The following is an 18,301-nucleotide window of genomic DNA, read 5'->3' as shown; positions in this document are numbered from 1 at the left end:
CGGTCACTTGTACCAGCTCTGCAAACTATCTCTATCACCATGAAAAGGCAAAACTACAGGTAGACAAAGATCACAGAGACAACACCTGAGAAGGAGACAGAACTAACCAGTCCTCCTGAAAAAGAATTCAAAATAAAAATCATGAACATGCTGACAGAGATGCAGAGAAAAATGCAAGAGCAATGGGATGAGATACAGAGAAAAATGCAAGAGCAGTGGGATGAAGTCCGGAAGGAGATCACAGATGTCAGGAAGGAGATCACAGAAGTGAAACAATCCCTGGAAGGATTTATAAGCAGAATGGATAAGATGCAAGAGGCCATTGAAGGAATAGAAGCCAGAGAACAGGAACGTATAGAAGCTGACATAGACATAAAAGGATCTCCAGGAATGAAACAACACTAAGAGAACTATGTGACCAATCCAAAAGGAATAATATTCGTATTATAGGGATACCAGAAGAAGAAGAAAGAGGAAAAGGGATAGAAAGTCTCTTTGAAGAAATAATTGCTGAAAACTTCCCCAAACTGGGGGAGGAAATAATCGAACAGACCATGGAATTACACAGAACCCCCAACAGAAAGGACCCAAGGAGGACAACAGCAAGACACATAGTAATTAAAATGGCAAGGATCAAGGACAAGGAAAGAGTTTTAAAGGCAGCTAGAGAGAAAAAGGTCACCTATAAAGGAAAACCCATCAGGCTAGCATCAGACATCTCAACAGAAACAAAAAAAGGCCAGAAGAGAATGGCATGATATATGTAATGCAATGAAACAGAAGGGCCTTGAAACAAGGATACTGTATCCAGCACGACTATCATTTAAATATGATGGCGGGATTAAACAATTCCCAGACAAGCAAAAGCTGAGGGAATTTGGTTCCCACAAACCACCTCTACAGGGCATCCTACAGGGACTGCTCTAGATGGGAGCACCCCTAAAAAGAGCACAGAACAAAAAACACAACATATGAAGAAGGGAGGAGGAGGAATAAGAAGGGAGAGAAGAAAAGAATCTCCAGACAGTGTATATAACAGTTCAATAAGCGAGCTAAGTTAGGCAGTAAGATACTAAAGAAGCTAACCTTGAACCTTTGGTAACCACGAATCTAAAGCATGCAATGGCAATAAGTACATATCTCTCAATACTCACCCTAAATGTAAATGGACTTAATGCACCAATCAACAGACATAGAGTAATAGAATGGATAAAAAAGCAAGACCCATCTATATGCTCTTTACAAGAAACTCACCTTAAACCCAAAGATAAGCATAGACTAAAAGTCAAGGGATGGAAAAACATATTTCAGGCAAACAACAGTGAGAAGAAAGCAGGGGTTGCAGTACTAATATCAGACAAAATAGACTTCAAAACACAGAAAGTAACAAGAGATAAAGAAGGATACTACATAATGATAAAGGGCTCAGTCCAACAAGAGGATATAACCATTCTAAATATATATGCACCCAATACAGGAGCACCAGCATATGTGAAGCAAATACTAACAGAACTAAAGGGGGAAATAGACTGCAATGCATTCATTTTAGGAGACTTCAACACACCACTCACCCCAAAGGATAGATCCACCGGGCAGAAAATAAGTAAGGACACACAGGCACTGAACAACACACTAGAACAGATGGACCTAATAGACATCTATAGAACTCTACATCCAAAAGCAGCAGGATAAACATTCTTCTCAAGTGCACATGGAACATTCCCCAGAATAGACCACATACTAGCTCACAAAAAGAGCCTCAGTAAATCCCAAAATATTGAAATTCTACCAACCAATTTTTCAGACCACAAATGTATAAAAGTAGAAATAAATTCTATAAAGAAAACAAAAAGGCTCACAAACACATGGAGGCTTAACAACATGCTAATAAATAATCAATGGATCAATGAACAAATCAAAATTGAGATGAAGGAATATATAGAAACAAATGACAACAACAACACAAAGCCGCAACTTATGTGGGAGGCAGCGAGAGCAGTCTTAAGAGGAAAGTATATAGCAATCCAGGCCCACCTGAAGAAGGAAGAACAATCCCAAATGAATAGTCTAACATCATAATTACCGAAACTGGAAAAAGAAGAACAAATGAGGCCTAAAGTCAGCAGAAGGAGGGACATAATAAAGACCAGAGAAGAAATAAACAAAATTGAGAAGAATAAAACAATAGCAAAAATCAAAGAAACCAAGAGCTGGTTCTTTGAGAAAATAAACAAAATAGATAAGCCTCTAGCCAAACTGATTAAGAGAAAAAGAGAATCAACACAAATCAACATAATCAGAAATGAGAATGGAAAATTCACGACAGACCCCACAGAAATACAAAGAATTATTAAAGAGAACTATGAAAACCTATATGCCAACAAGCTGGAAAACCTAGAAGAAATAGACAACTTCCTAGAAAAATACAACCTCCCAAGACTGACCAAGAAAGAAACACAAAAGTTAAACAAACCAATTACGAGCAAAGAAATTGAAACAGTAATCAAAAAACTACCCAAGAACAAAGTACCCAGGGGCGGACGGATTTACCAAGGAATTTTATCAGACACACAGAGAAGACATAATACCCATTCTCCTTAAAGTGTTCCAAAAAATAGAAGAAGAGGGAATACTCCCAAACTCATTCTATGAAGCCAACATCACCCTAATACCAAAACCAGGCAAAGACCCCGCCAAAAAAGAAAATTACAGACCAACATCCCTGATGAATGAAGATGCAAAAATACTCAATAAAATATTAGCAAACAGAATTCAACAGTATATCAAAAGGATCATACACCATGACCAAGTGGGATTCATCCCAGGGATGCAAGGATGGTACAACATTCGAAAATCCATCAACATCATCCACCACATCAACAAAAAGAAAGAAAAAAACCACATGATCATCTCCATAGATGTTGAAAAAGCATTCGATAAAATTCAACATCCATTCATGACAAAAACTCTCAGCAAAATTGGAGTAGAGGGCAAGTACCTCAACATAATAAAGTCCATATATGATAAACCCACAGCCAGCATTATACTGAACAGCGAGAAGCTGAAAGCACTTCCTCTGAGATCGGGAACCAGGCAGGGATGCCCACTCTTCCCACTGTTATGTAACATAGTACTGGAGGTCCTAGTCACGGCAATCAGACAAAACAAAGAAATACAAGGAATCCAGATTGGTAAAGAAGAAGTTAAACTGTCACTATTTGCAGATGATATGATACTGTACATAAAAAACCCTAAAGACTCCACTCCAAAACTACTAGAACTGATATCAGAATACAGCAAAGTTGCAGGATACAAAATTAACACACAGAAATCTGTAGCTTTCCTATACACTAACAATGAATCAATAGAAAGAGAAATCACGAAAACAGTTCCATTCACCATTGCATCAAAAAGAATGAAATACCTAGGAATAAACCTAACCAAAGACGTTAAAGACTTATACTCTGAAAACTACAAGTCACTCTTAAGAGAAATTAAAGGGGACTCTAATAAATGGAAACTCATCCCATGCTCATGGCTATGAAGAATTAATATCGTCAAAATGGCCATCCTGCCCAAAGCAATATACAGATTTGATGCAATCCCTCTCAAATTACCAGCAACAGTCTTCAATGAACTGGGGCAAATAATTCAAAAATTCATATGGAAACACCAAAGATCCCGAATAGCCAAAGCAATCCTGAAAAAGAAGAATAAAGTAGGGGGGATCTCACTCCCCAACTTCAAGCTCTACTACAAAGCCATAGTAATCAAGACAATTTGGTACTGGCACAAGAACAGAGCCACAGACCAGTGGAACAGACTAGAGACTCCAGACATTAACCCAAACATATATGGTCAATTAATATTTGATAAAGGAGCCATGGACATACAATGGCAAAATGACAGTGTCTTCAACAGATGGTGCTGGCAAAACTGGACAGCTACATGTAGAAGAATGAAACTGGACCATTGTCTAACCCCATATACAAAGGTAAACTCAAAATGGATCAAAGACCTGAATGTAAGTCATGAAACCATTAAGCTCTTGGAAAAAAGACCTCTTAGACATAAACATGAGTGACCTCTTCTTGAACATATCTCCCCGGGCAAGGAAAACAACAGCAAAAATGAGCAAGTGGGACTACATTAAGATGAAAAGCTTCTGTACAGCGGAAGACACCATCAATAGAACAAAAAGGAACCCTACAGTATGGGAGAATATATTTGAAAATGACAGATCCGATAAAAGCTTGATGTCCAGAATATATAAAGAGCTCACACGCCTCAGAAAAAAAAAAACAAATAACCCAATTAAAAAATGGGCAGAGGAACTGAACAGACAGTTCTCTAAAAAAGAAATACAGATGGCCAAGAGACACATGAAAAGATGCTCCACATCGCTAATTATCAGAGAAATGCAAATTAAAACTACAATGAGGTATCACCTTACACCAGTAAGGATAGCTGCCATCCAAAAGACAAACAACAACAAATGTTGGCGAGGCTGTGGAGAAAGGGGCACCCTCCTTCACTGCTGGTGGGAATGTAAATTAGTTCAACCATTGTGGAAAGCAGTATGGAGGTTCATCAAAATGCTCAAAACAGACCTACCATTTGACCCAGGAATTCCACTCCTAGGAATTTACCCTAAGAACGCAGCAATCAAGTTTGAGAAAGACAGATGCACCCCTATGTTTATTGCAGCACTATTTACAATAGCCAAGAATTGGAAGCAACCTAAATGTCCATCAGTAGATGAATGGATAAAGAAGATGTGGTACATATACACAATGGAATACTACTCAGCCATAAGAAGTGGAGAAATCCAACCATTTGCAGCAACATGGATGGAGCTGGATAGTATTATGCTCAGTGAAATAAGCCAAGCAGAGAAAGAGAAATACCAAATGATTTCACTCATCTGAGGAGTATAGGAACAAAGGAAAAACTGAAGGAACAAAACAGCAGCAGAATTACAGAACCCAGAAATGGACTAACAGGTACCAAAGGGAAAGGAACTGGGGAGGATAGGTGGGCAGGGAGGGATAAGGGGAGGGAAGAAGGGGGGTATTAAGATTAGCATGCATGGGGGGAGGGAGAAAGGGGAGGATGGGCTGCACAACACAGAGAGGACAAGTAGGGATTCTACAACATTTTGCTAAGCTGATGGACAGTAACCGTAATGTGGTTGTTAGGGGGGACCTGATATAGGGGAGAGCATAGTAAACATAGTATTCTTCAGGTAAGTGTAGATTAAAAATTTTTTAAAAAAAAGAAAGAAAGAAAGAAAAGGGGGATTACTCCTTAACAGGATAAAACTATTGGTAAATCAAAGATCAATGCATGCTTTAAATATCCTTAATGTTGATCACTTAAAGGGTGTCAGATGATCAGCTATGGAGGTACTCTTTTCTGATAATATTCCTTTCTCTTAATAAAAAAAAAAAAAAAAAAGCAGTCCCTGTGTGCTGACCTCCAATGAGTTCTGCACAGTGGTATAGAGGGCATGTCAAAGTGTGGGCAAAGGGTCTGTTTGTTTCTACGCAGAAGATCAAGGCCTAGCTTGGATACCCAGAAAATGAACTAAGATACGATATGTGGAGGAGCTTCCAGCATCAGCACTCTCTGGAGGACTCGTGCCGGGGGATGATCATCAAAAAGCCTCCACAGGGATCCGGACGATGCTGTGGTTGTGGCTGCATCCAGCCCACCGTCTCCTGGACTTGCCATAAGAAGGAGGAGGGAGATGTCTAGGCTGGCATGTGCATACAGTGAGACAACGAATTTGACCGGATCTGTACTGTTGGAACTCAACCAGGAGTTGGGAGGGGTGCAAGTTGTAGCACCCCAAAATCTCATGACTATAGACTATCTATGGTTAAAAGAACATATGGGATGTGAACAGATCCCAGAAATGGGCTGCTTTAATTTGTCTGATGGTTCAAGTACAGTTGGAAAATATCCATCATATCATAGATAAATTTTCACAAATGCCTAGGGTGCCTAAATGGTTTTCTTGGCTTCACTGGAGATGGCTGGTAATTATAGATTTGCTTTGTTTATGTCACCGTATTCCTATTATGTTAATATGTGTGTGCAAATTAGTTAGTAGTTTAAAACCTATACATACTTAAGGTACTATACAAGAAGATATGTCAAAGAAATAATCAATCCTCCCAAGTTTCCTTCATATGCTACATCTATAGCTTTTCTTCTTCCTTCCTAATTACAAACCTTAAATAGAATTCGTGCCTCATATCGAATTTACCGAGTATCATAATTCCTCCAGGTGGTAAAGGTACCTCGAGACAAGTGCTGGGCATAGAAGCCACAGGGCATAAATCTGCAAAGAAGTAAAAAGCTAACCTTTGCAAACAATATGGCTTCTCTCTCACTTACCAACTTTACATTTCCCTGTATGGCCCCGGAAGATGACTGGTTAGCCAGAGACGGGTAAGATTCCTCAAGGGAGGAACAACCTAAGACAGGCACAGTCGCAGGGGGGCCATCAGGTGAGAATTTGGGGATCAACAGAGGTGAGGCTCAGAACCTCACCCCCCCTGCTTTGAGAGAAATCTTCTGCATCCGTGGATGTCTTGCTGCCCTTGTCTAGCCTGGATTAATACTTAGTCCATAGGCACACACCTGATCCTCTGATCATCTACATTTGCACTATTACAGCACTAAACTATGTTTTCTACCTTTATCTTGCATCTACCTACCACTTCAGCATTTTATTAAAAATAAAAATAATAATAATAATAGAGGGAGAAATGTGGGATCAACATATAAATCAAGTACAAAAATCAAACGAATATTCATATTTGACCTGATTGTTTGTGGGTCATAATGCGTGATCAAAACCGAAAGTTTCTGTGATGAATGCCCTTGTACTGTTCACCATGTAAGAACTTATTCACTATGTAAGAATTCGTTCACCATGTAAGAACTTGTTCGTTATGCTTCAGAAGATTGGAGACTGATGAGAATTAGGCTTGAGATGGATTAATGATTGTACATTGAGCATTGACCCCCCTATACTGAATTTTATTGTTGTTAACAACCATTTGATCAATAAATATGAGAGATGCCCTCTCAAAAAAAGAAAAAAAGAGAAGGCACAAAATAGTAGTAAACTCATAGACCAAAAAAAAGAAAAAAAAAAGAAAAAATATCACTTGATCATCTCAATTGATGCTGAAAAATCATTTGACAAAATTTAATATCCATTCATGATAAAAACTCTCGGCAAAATTGGTAGAGAGAGTATGGACCTCAACTTAATAAAGGCCATATATGACAAACCCACAGCCGACATCATACTTAACAGCAAAAAGCTGAAAGCTTTTCCTCTATGATAGGGAACAAGCAAGGATGTCCACTCTCACCACTTTTATTCAACATAGTTCTGGAGGTCCTAGCCATAGCAATCAGACAACACAAAGAGATAAAAGGCATCCAGATTGGTAAAGAAGAAGTTCAGCTGTTTGCAGATGACTTGATATTGTACACAAAAAACCCTGAGGAATCCATGAAAAAACTACTAGAATAACTGAATTCAGCAAAGCTGCAGAATACAAAATTAATGCCCAGAAATCTGTTGCATTCCTATACAGTAACAAAAAAAGAGCAGAAAGAGAAATCAGGAAAACAACTCCATTTAAAATTGCATCAAAAAGAATAAAATACCTTGGAATAAATCTAACCAAGGAAGCTTAAGCCCTATACTCTGAAAACTACTTTTTTGACACTCACAAATTAAATAAGACACCAATAAATGGAAATACATCCCATGCTCATGGATAGGAAGAATTAAGAATGTGAAAATGGGAGGGGAAAAAAGATGGTAGCATGAGAAGCGAGGCAGAAATCTACTCACAAAATAACATATTTTTGCAGCAAATACTCAAGTACAACTATTCCTAAAAGAGTGGCCAGAAGTAAGATTGCACCAGCCAGTCTACATCTGGGAAAAAAGAACAGAAAATCTACATCTCAGAAAAGAGAAAGTAACATAGCCATGACCCAGCAGGACCCAAACACAACCCCCACCCCAGCTCACCAGCAGGAGGAAGAAAAACAAGGGCAGGGAGGGAGTAGAAGCCCAGGACTGCTAAATACCCAGCCCTAGAAAGCTACTCCAGGAGCACAAACCCATACTGCATGGTGCTCTGGAGATCAGAGTTTATTGGGGAAAAGGTTTCTACAACTGGCTGCTCTGGGACAAAAGAAGGGCAGGCACTTTGAAAGACTTCCCAACAGTGAGAGTGCTGCTAAAGAGGCAAGGATTACACAAAGCTTGCTGCTCAGGAGAAGGAACAGGTGGACCTTATCGTCCAAGCACTCTAAGACCAGCAGGTTGGGAACTTGCAGGAGCTTCAAGCGCTCCATTTTCCTCTGGCTAGCAATGCAGCTCCGAGGCCCCCCAAGGTGATAAGCAATGTGCTGCTCCTTCCTCACAGCCAGCACCTGCATGCAAACCTGCTGCCACCACCATCATGCCAGGCCAGCTGGAGGGCAGCCCTGCCTACAGCAACTACACAGCTTAACACAGAGGCTGCCCCTGTGAGCAGCTCACTGGTCCTAACAGTGGATGCAGCTACTGCAGCCTGGAAGCAGGAAAGGGCTCAGTCCTCCCAGCAGACACTGGCACGGATCACCTGTGACCCCTGCAATCGCTCCAGACCAGACAGTGGGCAGCCACGCCTACAGCAACTACACAGGCTTAATGCAGAAGCTGCTCTCTGCATGTGGCTCTCTAGCCCTGACAGTGGAGGCAGGCAATGTGGCCAGGAGGCAGGAAAGAGCTCTCTCTTTAGGATAGGCACTGGCACCACTAGCCTGCGACCACTACCATTGCTCCAGGTCCTCGTCAGCTCCGAAGAGCAGAGGTTCTGGGCACTAGAGGGTGCCACCTACACAAACCTAATATTTCTAATTATCCAGTAGGATTATGAAAGGGCAGAAGAACCTTGTTCAATCCAAAATCCCACAAACACCAGAAAAAGGGCTCAGTATAACTGAAATCACCAATCTTCCTGAAACAGAATTCAAAACAAAAGTCATAAGCATGCTAATGGAGCTACAGAAAAATATTCAAGAGCTAATTAAGGGACTAATTCAGGATGGAGATACACACTTTGAAAAATACAGTAGCTGAAATGAAACATACAATGGAGGAGTTTAAAATCAGATTAGATGAGGTAAAGGAGACGGCAAATGCAATAGATATTACAGAACAGGAATACGGAGAAGCTGAGGCAGAGAGAGAAAAAAGGATCTTTAGGAATGAAAGAATATTAAAAGAACTGTGTGACCAATCCAAACAGAACAATATTCGTATTATAGGTGTACCAGAAGAAGAGAGAGAAAGGGATAGAAAGTGTCTTTGAATAAATAATTACTGAAAATTTCCCCAATCTGGGGAAGGACATAGTTTCTCAGGCTATGGAAGTGCACAGATCTCCCAACACAAGGGACCCAAGGATAACAACATCAAGACATATAGTGATTAAAATGGCAAAGATCAAGGACAAGGACAGAGTATTAAAAGCAGCCAGAGAGAGAAAAAAGATCACCTACAAAGGAAAACCCATTAGGCTACCATCAGACTTCTCAGCAGAAACCTTGTACGCCAGAAGGGAGTTTCATGATATATTCAAAGCAATGAAACAGAAAGGCCTCAAACTAAGAATACTCTATCCAGCAAGATTATCATTTAGATTTGAAGGAGGTATTCAGCAATTTTCAGAGAAGCAAAAGTTGAAGGTATTTACCCCCACAAACTATCTCTACAGTGTATTTTAAAGGGACTGCTCTGGATGGAAGTGCTCTTAAGGCTCAATAGCTGTCACCACAGAAAATAAAACCACAGTACAGAAAGTAGACCAATTATTTATTAACCAAACACAAAACTAAACCAGTGACCCATTAAAATCAGCCAATGGATACAAAAAAGTACAGAATATTGACACCTAACATATAAAGAGTGGAGGAGGAAGAAAAAGAACCGAGAAAAAAAGAAACTTCAGATTGTGTTTATAATAGCACAATAGCCAAGTTAAGTTAGACTGTTAGTTAGTAAAGAAGCTGCCCTTGAATCCTTGGTAACCATGAATCCAAAGCCTGCAATGACAATAAGTACATATCTTTCAATAATCACCCTAAATGTAAATGGACTCAATGCACCAATCAAAAGACATAGAGTCACTGAATGGATAAAAAAGCAACACCCATCTATATGCTGCCTAAAAGACTCATTTCAAACCCAAAGACACACACAAAATAGAACTGAAGGAGGGATGGATTAAGATATTTCAGGCAAACAACAGGGACAAAAAAGCAGGAGTTGCAGTACTTGCATGAAACAAAATAGACTTCAAAACAAAGAAAGTAACAAGAAACAAAGAAGGATATTACATAATGATAAATGGGTCAGTCCAACAAGAGGCTATAACCTTTATAAACATCAATGCACCCAACATAGAGGCTCCCAAATGTGTGCAACAAATACTAACAAAATTAAAGGGGGAAAGAGAATGCAATGCATTCATTTTAGGAGACTTCAACACACTACTAACTCCAAAGGACAGAACCAGACAGAAAATAAGTAAGGGGACAGAGGCACTGAACAGCACATTAGAAGAGGTGGACCTAACAGACATTATAGAACACTCCACCCAAAAGCAACAGGATACACATTCTTCTCAAGTGCATATAGAACATTTTCAAGAATAGATCACATACTATGCCACAAAAAGAGCCTCAGTAAATTGTAAAAGATGGTAATTATACCAACCAGCTTCTCAGATCACATAGGCATGAAACTAGAAATAAATTGTGCAAAGAAAACAATATGGACCACAAACGCATGGAGGCTTAACAACATACCCCTAAATAATCAATGGATCAGTGAACAAATTAAAACAGACTTCAAGCAATGGGATCAAATGAAAACAACAGCTCAACACCCCAACATCTGTGGCACTTAGTGAAGGCAGTTCTAAGAGGAAAGTACACAGCAATTCAGCCCTATCTCAAGAAAGAACAATCCCAAAGAACAGTCTAAATTCACAACTGATGACACAAGAAAAAGAACAAATGAGGCCCAAAGTCAATAGAGGGAGGGACATAATAGAGACCAGAGAATAAATAAAATTGAGAAGAATAAAACAATAGAGAGAATAAAACTAAGAGCTGGTTGTTTGAGAAAATACACAAAGGAGATAAATCCCTAACCAGATTTATCAAGAAAAAAAAGTCTACACACATAAACAGAATCAGAAATGACAAAGGAAAAATCACTAAGGACACCACCGAAATACAAAGAATTATTAGAGAGGACTATGAAAAATTATATTCTAACAAATTGGATAACCTAGAAGGAAAGGACAACTTTCTAGAAAAATAATATCTTCTAAGACTGACCCAGGAAGAAACAGGAAATCTGAACAGACCAATTACCAGCAATGAAATTGAATGAGTAATCAAAAACCTACCCAAGAACAAAACCCCCGGACCAGATAGCTTCACTACTGATAATATCAGACATTTAGATAAGACATAATGCCCATCCTCCTTAAAGTTTTCCTAAAGGTAGAAAAGGAGGGAATACTTCCAAACTCATCTATGAAGCAGGCATTACTCTACAAAACCAGAAAAAAACACCACAAAGAAAATTACAGACCAGTATTCCTGGTGAACATAGATGCAAAAATACTCAATAAAACATAAGCAAACCAAATTTAAAAATACATCATAAAGACAAAACATCATGATCAAGTGCGATTTATTCCAGGGATGTAAGGATGGTACAATACTGGAAAATCCATCAAAACCATCCACTACATCAAAAAAAAGGACAAAAATCACATGATCATCTCCATAGATGCTGACAAAGAATTCCACAAAATTCAACATCCACCCATGTTGATAAAATCTCTCAACAAAATGAGTATAGAAAGTAAGTAATTCAACAGGACATATAAGACAAACCCACAGCCAACATCACATTTAACAGCAAAAAGCTGAAAGCTTTTCCTCTAAGATCAGGAACAAGACAAGGATACCCACTCTGCCCACTTTTATTTAACATAGTACTTGAGGTCCTAGCCATGGCAATCAGACAACATAAATCAATAAAAGGCATCAGTTGGCAAGGAACAAGTTAAACTGTCACTGTTTGCAGATACTGAAAACCCTAAAGAATCCATCCCAAAACAACTAGAATATCTGAATTCAGCAAAGTAGCAGGATACAAAATTAATACACAGAAATCTGTTGCATTCCTATACATTACCGTGAACTAGCTGAAAGAGAAATCACAAAAACAATTACATTTGCAATCACATCAAAAAGAATAAAATACCTAGGAATAAACCTAACCAAGGAGGTGAAAGACCTAAACCCTTCTAACAAGACACTCTTGAGAGAACTTACACACCAATAAATGGAAATCCATCCCATGCTCATGGGTAGGAAGAATTAATATTGTGAAAATGACCATACTGCCTAAAGTAATCTACAGATTCAATGCAATCCCTATCAAAATACAAACAGCATTCTTCAATGAACTAGAATAGTTCTAAAATTCATATGGAAGCATAAAAGACCCGGAATAGCCAAAACAATTCTTAGAAGGAAGAATAAAGCAGGGGGATTACACTCCACAACTTCAAACTCTACTACAAAGGCACAGTAATCAAGAGAATTTGGTACTGGCACGAGAATAGACACACAGATCAATGGAATACAATAGAGAGTCCAGATATAAACCCACACATATATGACCAATTAATATATGATAAAGAAGCCATGGATATACAATGGAGAAATGACAGTCTCTTCAACAAATGGTGTTGGCAAAACTGGACAGCCATATTTAAGAGAAAGAAACTGGATTACTGTCTAACTCCATACACAAAAATAAAGTTGAAATGGATCAAAGACGTGAATATAAGTCATGAAACAAAACTCTTAGAAGAAAACATAGTGAAAACTCTCTTGAATATAAACATGAGCAACTTTTTCATGAACATATCTCCTCAGGCAAGGGAAACAAGCAAAAATGAACAAATGGGACTACATCAAATTAAAAGCTTCCGTACAGCAAAGGACACCATCAGTAGAACAAAAAGGCATCCTTCAGTATGGGAGAATATATTCGTAAACAAAATACCCCATAAGGGTTTGCAACAACATGGATGGAGCTAGAGGGTGTTATGCTCTGTGAAATAAGCCAAGCAGGGGAAGACAAGTAGCAAATGATTTCACTCATCTGTGGAACAAAACAATAAAGCAAAAACTGAAGGAACAAAACAGCAGAAGACTCACAGAACCCAAGAATGGACTAACAGTTGCCAAAGCAAAATGGACTGGGGAGGGAGAAGGGGAATAAGGGGCATTACGATTACCACACATAACGTAGTAAGGGGGGTGCAGGGGAAGGCAGTATAGCACAGAGAAGACAAGTAGTGACTCTATAGCATCTTATTATGCTGATAGATAGCGACTGTAATTGGGTATGTGGTGGGGACTTGATAATGGGGGGAATCTAGTAACCACAATGTTGGTCATGTGATTGTATATTAATGACACAAAATTTTTGAAAATTTAAAAATGAATAAAAATTGATTAAAAAAAGATTGCGTATCAATGATACCTTAGTAAAAAAAATTAACCTGGCAATCAAAGATATTAAATACTGTCAATTCTTATCTCTGACTTGGATTCATTCTTTCATTAATTTAGTAAATAGCTATGGAGCACGTGCTTTGTCCCAGGCACAAGGTCACAACAATGAATAAAGTAGACAAAAGCACTGCCTTGAGGCACCCATGGACAGTCAAATAAATTAAAGATGTAGTACGTTAGTGACAAGTGTGTTAGTGTGTTAGTGACAAGTGTAACAAAACAAGGAAGGAGGATAAGAGATGTAAGATCAGGGAAGGAAAAGTATAAGCTCAAGATACCAATCTTGTACAGGATACCATGAGTCACCCAAGGGAGTTCCTTCAGATTGTTCCTGATGTAGAATCCTGAGGGGTGCAAAATAAGATTAGTGAGGCTTATTATGTTTATGTAGTTTTACTCTCAAGTAAACTGTCCCACATAAAGAGTACTTATGCACTAATACTTCCACGATACCAGGAGCCCCAGAAAACTTACTGTTGGAACAGTTGATATTTTTGATGCTTTTGTCACTTCCCTTCTAAGCACCTATTGAGGTCTATCTTCAAAACATTCCCATCTTTTTGGCATTACTCTTCTAAATAAAACTTGTCTGCCTTTCCTCAGCACTAACATGTAAAAGCAGCCTCATTCAACAGTTCTTCAATACACACACAGATATGCACATGGACGTAACTGTGTGTACCAGATGTAAGTTCGCTGAAACTCCTTAACTAAATTGGGCCTAAAATCACTCCCTGACACTTCCCTGCAAAATAATCAATCTCATGTTAATGAGTTTTCACTTTTGAACCACAGTCTGAAACAGGATGGTGTTCTTCCCCCACTACTACTTTTACCTTAGGAAGAAACCATTCTCTGCTTTCTTAGACCTATGCAAGTCAGAGGACAGTAGAGAAGGCAGTCGTTTTAGGTTAGAGCTGTACCTTAGGGTTAAAAAACTGTGTGTCATTTACTACTCTTTCCTTGGGAAAGCACAATCACCCTACTAAAGAAGATTCTGCTATTTTTCTGCACAAACGTCACTTGTTGAGCATCTACAATTTCTTGCAATGGGTGATATAGAAAACAAACTGCAAATGACATGTCTTCTTTTAAATTATACTTGCAAAATGTTAGTGGTGTCACAAAGCTAGCACCGATTTTTTTATGGTGTCATTAATATAGTCACATGAGCAACATTGTGATTGCTAGATGCCCCCCATTAGCAAGTCCCCACCACACACCCCATTACAGTCACTGTCCATCAGCATACTAAGATGCCATAGAGTCACTAGCTAGCACGAATTTTAACCAATATATTAAACAAATTGCATTCCACGGGATGGTGTACTTTTCAAAAGCAATAGTATGAATGTACCTCATCCCCCTGAGTTATACACATTAAAATGGTTGAACGGTAAATTTTCGTGTAATAAGGTTAACGTTCTGCATTATTTCGTCACAATACTGCTTACCACAAACAAAAAGCTTATTAAACAAAGCTTGTAAAAGCAACACCGGGATCCCATTTCGCAAACAACGTACACAGAAACAGTATGTGAGTTTGCATAATTACCCAAAAATTTCAAATGTCAGGGAGCATACAAACGAAAACGTTTGCGGACTGCGGTTACTTTTACTTTTCTTCCACTCGCCCACGTCGTCTAATTGTGTGTAGTAAGTACGCTTTGTCTGCATAATTGGCAGAAGTGATGAAGCGCGGAAACCATTACGCCAAATTCCTTCCCCGGGCGGCTAAGCGCCTCCGGATACGCCCGCGGGCGCCGGGCCGGGCCTCAGCCGCCACCCCCGGCAGCCCCCAGCGCCCCCACCGCCCGCCCGCCCGCACCGCCCACACCGCCCACACCGCCCGCACCGCCGCCGCCGGAGCCCCAGCGCCTCGCCGGCCACTCACCTACTCCCGAGGCCCCCCCCGCACTCAGTCCTCGGACCACACGGAAACACCCGCGCCCAGTGCCCGCCTCAGCGCAGGCCGGGATCGCGCACGCGCGCCGGCGCCCGGCACTGGCGGTCTCTCTAGGAAAGTGGGAGGGCCAAAGTCTCGGCTCCTCCGCAGCCCGAGTGCTCTGCTGGCCCACGTCTGACCCGCCGGCATCCTGCGCTCCTCTGCCCGTTACCCCTTTGGGCCCCAGAGCTGTCTCGGCCCAGACCTGGTTTTCCACATCCCTCCCAATGTGTGCACAGGGCTGCCTTCCCTCAAGGAAGAACAGAACCCAAAGCCAGGGTCGAAATAGGGAACTAGCAAGATCTAGCTGACCGGTGCTGCCTGGGAAGAGCTTTAATAGCTTCATTATTATTAATCATTATTATTAAGGGGATCATTCATTATTCCCTTGGGACCCTTCAATGCGGGGAATCAGATACGAAGGCGGGGGCTAGTTTCCAGGATGACCTTTTCCCCCACCCAAACCTCCACCACCCAAACTAGGATGCTTGATCATTCCCAGCCACAGGCATACACGACTTTACCATCTACAGCCCCCAGTGTTCCCTCCTAGGGGCGAGTTCTAACTAGCTCACCTGGTGCTTGAACAATGGCATTATTTGTCAATATGGGAAATCCCGAAGGAGCAGGTTTGGGGGTGGAGAGGCCCCTTTACTGGGAGTCGAAGCAACACCAAGAGGCTGCCCAGCCCAGGTAGAAGCAAATGTCTTCTGTCAACAGCGCCAGAGAACCTGGAGAGTGGGGCCAACGCCACAAAGACCTACTGCTGCCGCTTGAGCAAGGTGCAGAGAAGCCGCTGTGTCAAGGGGCCAGGTGGCTGTCCTGGTTGCCCTCTGGTGTGGTTTCTAGGGTCAGACTTCAGCCCATTGCCGGTTGACTGTCCATTAGGCGGGGTGTCCATCTGTGTCTTGAGGCTCTGCTCCACTTACCTGAACGGCCCCAGGCTGCTTTTCAGTGCCTCAGTCACCAAGGATATAAACAGAGAATGGATCATGGCTCCACAGAGATGGTAATGAGGCACAGGAAAACAGCACATGCAAACAGACTGGATAAAATGGCAATATTTCCACAATCTCGTGCCTGGCCTTAGTGCATCCCCATATCAACAGGTGTTCCCAAGGGGTGGAGAGAAGTAGGCCATCTCCATATCAATAGACAATTACAAGGGTAAGGGAGAGCATATCTGGACCAGAGAAGTTGGGTGGCGCCCCTTCTCCAGCAGCCAGATCATCATAGACACTGGAGAGCAGAACTTTACGACTCCTTGTAAGTAATAAACCACTTTATTTCTCCCTTGGCTGATTTCGGTTTCAAAGGTAATTTGCCCCAGGATTTTCCCTGGGAGTTACATCTGGTGGTAGTGGCAGGACCTCTGAACCTGTCTACATGGGTGTGACCCTTGGGCAGGCTTCCTCTACAGATGGTGGGGAGATGCCCACAACCCCCACCCTTGTTGATGGTGGGGAGGCCCCAGTGGCAGCAGGGGTAGAGGGTGCAGCTTCACTTGAGAGCCCCCTATCTGTGGGGTTTTCAACTCGGGAGCCCCTAGTGGGGAATTGGTCTAGGGTAAACACCTCCTACATGGATGGGCCTTTCCCCAGAATTGGGGAAGGGTGGAGACACCAGAAGCTGTGGAATTAGCCCTCTGTGAGATAGAAGACTGCTTAGAAGCACTGAGTGACCATTTAGCAGCTGGGATTGTGGGGTGTTTGTTTCTCAAGATAGTGGAAAGCGTTATCGAGGACAGAGAGAGGGTTATCAAAGAGAGAGAGAGAGACTTCAGGAGGAGAGAGACACACTTCAGCATTGCTTGGAGGAGCTGGGTGATGACCTATGGGATGCCCTTAAGAAAGAGAGACAGTTACTGAGAAGACAGGTTGCAGTGTTCCTGGAAGATTCCTTAACAGCACCTAGGGTGGAAGCAGCAGGAGAAGCTGTGATGCAGGAGGAGATGTCAGGAGAGGATGGGGGGTTGTGACCAAGGGCTAATCTGTTGCCAAGTCTACTGCTGGAGGCACCAGCCTCTCCTGTATTAAAAGTCTGCCTGGTTGCAATTAAGAAAATAAAAATGCAACAACTGCAGGCTCCTCGGGGGGAGGAGCAGCCCCCTCCCCAGGTTGGGGAGCATTCCATGCTTCACCCCTATACCTTGGATGAGCTGGTAAACATGAGTGTTTGATTTCAGCAGAAGCCATTGGAACCTTTGTTTACATGGCTTTTGCGTCTCTGGGATATGGGCTGGAAAATATTGTTATGTTGGGTTATGAAATGTGTAGACTGGCTTTCCTGATGACTCACCCTTCCTGATGGCAGTGGATGCAAAGTGCTCATCACACCTCAGGAAACTGGGCACTTCTGGATTGGCTGACAGCAGCATCAGGGCAGTTAGGCCTAATCAGAGTGATTTACCATAGTTACATAGTTACTCACCAGCTGGAAAATGTATCCAGCAGGTGTTACGTAAGGTGGGCATGAAAAATATCATCTATAATATGGACCCACAAGTCCCCAATGGGAGTGTTCACTATAGGAATGAGAAATCTGGTGCTCCATACAGCTCCCCCATCTCTCTTTCGGTCCCTAGTGACTATTCTTTCCCCACACATAGAGAAGCCCATAAGTGAGGCTACTCATACATTAGCAGATCTGGGGGAGGTTGAA

The 18,301-nt window shown here is 41.3% G+C and overlaps 1 protein-coding gene across 15 annotated transcripts in view; it reads right to left on the bottom strand.

Annotated features, from left to right (window-relative positions):
• The window catches only part of ZNF445 (zinc finger protein 445), a 53,859-nt gene extending 38,156 nt beyond the window's left edge, over nt 1–15,703 (bottom strand). For 6 of the 15 annotated variants that reach the window (XM_073232440.1, XM_073232439.1, XM_073232441.1 and 3 more), the window contains exons 1-2: nt 15,590–15,703; nt 13,974–14,039 (exon numbers count right to left, since the gene is read on the bottom strand). The gene's annotated coding sequence lies outside the window, so the exon portion shown is untranslated. Of the gene's footprint in view, nt 1–13,973; nt 14,040–15,250; nt 15,486–15,589 lie in introns of those variants that run through there. The other 9 variants (XM_073232444.1, XM_036996254.2, XM_073232443.1 and 6 more) reach the window with 7 other exon arrangements.
• Nucleotides 15,704–18,301: the final 2,598 nt, after the last annotated feature.

Source organism: Manis javanica, chromosome 3, assembly GCF_040802235.1.
Source record: "Manis javanica isolate MJ-LG chromosome 3, MJ_LKY, whole genome shotgun sequence".
Taxonomy (NCBI): domain Eukaryota; kingdom Metazoa; phylum Chordata; class Mammalia; order Pholidota; family Manidae; genus Manis; species Manis javanica.
The sequence above is the reverse complement of the archived record's forward strand: the minus strand, read 5'-3'. Positions and strand labels throughout refer to the sequence as shown.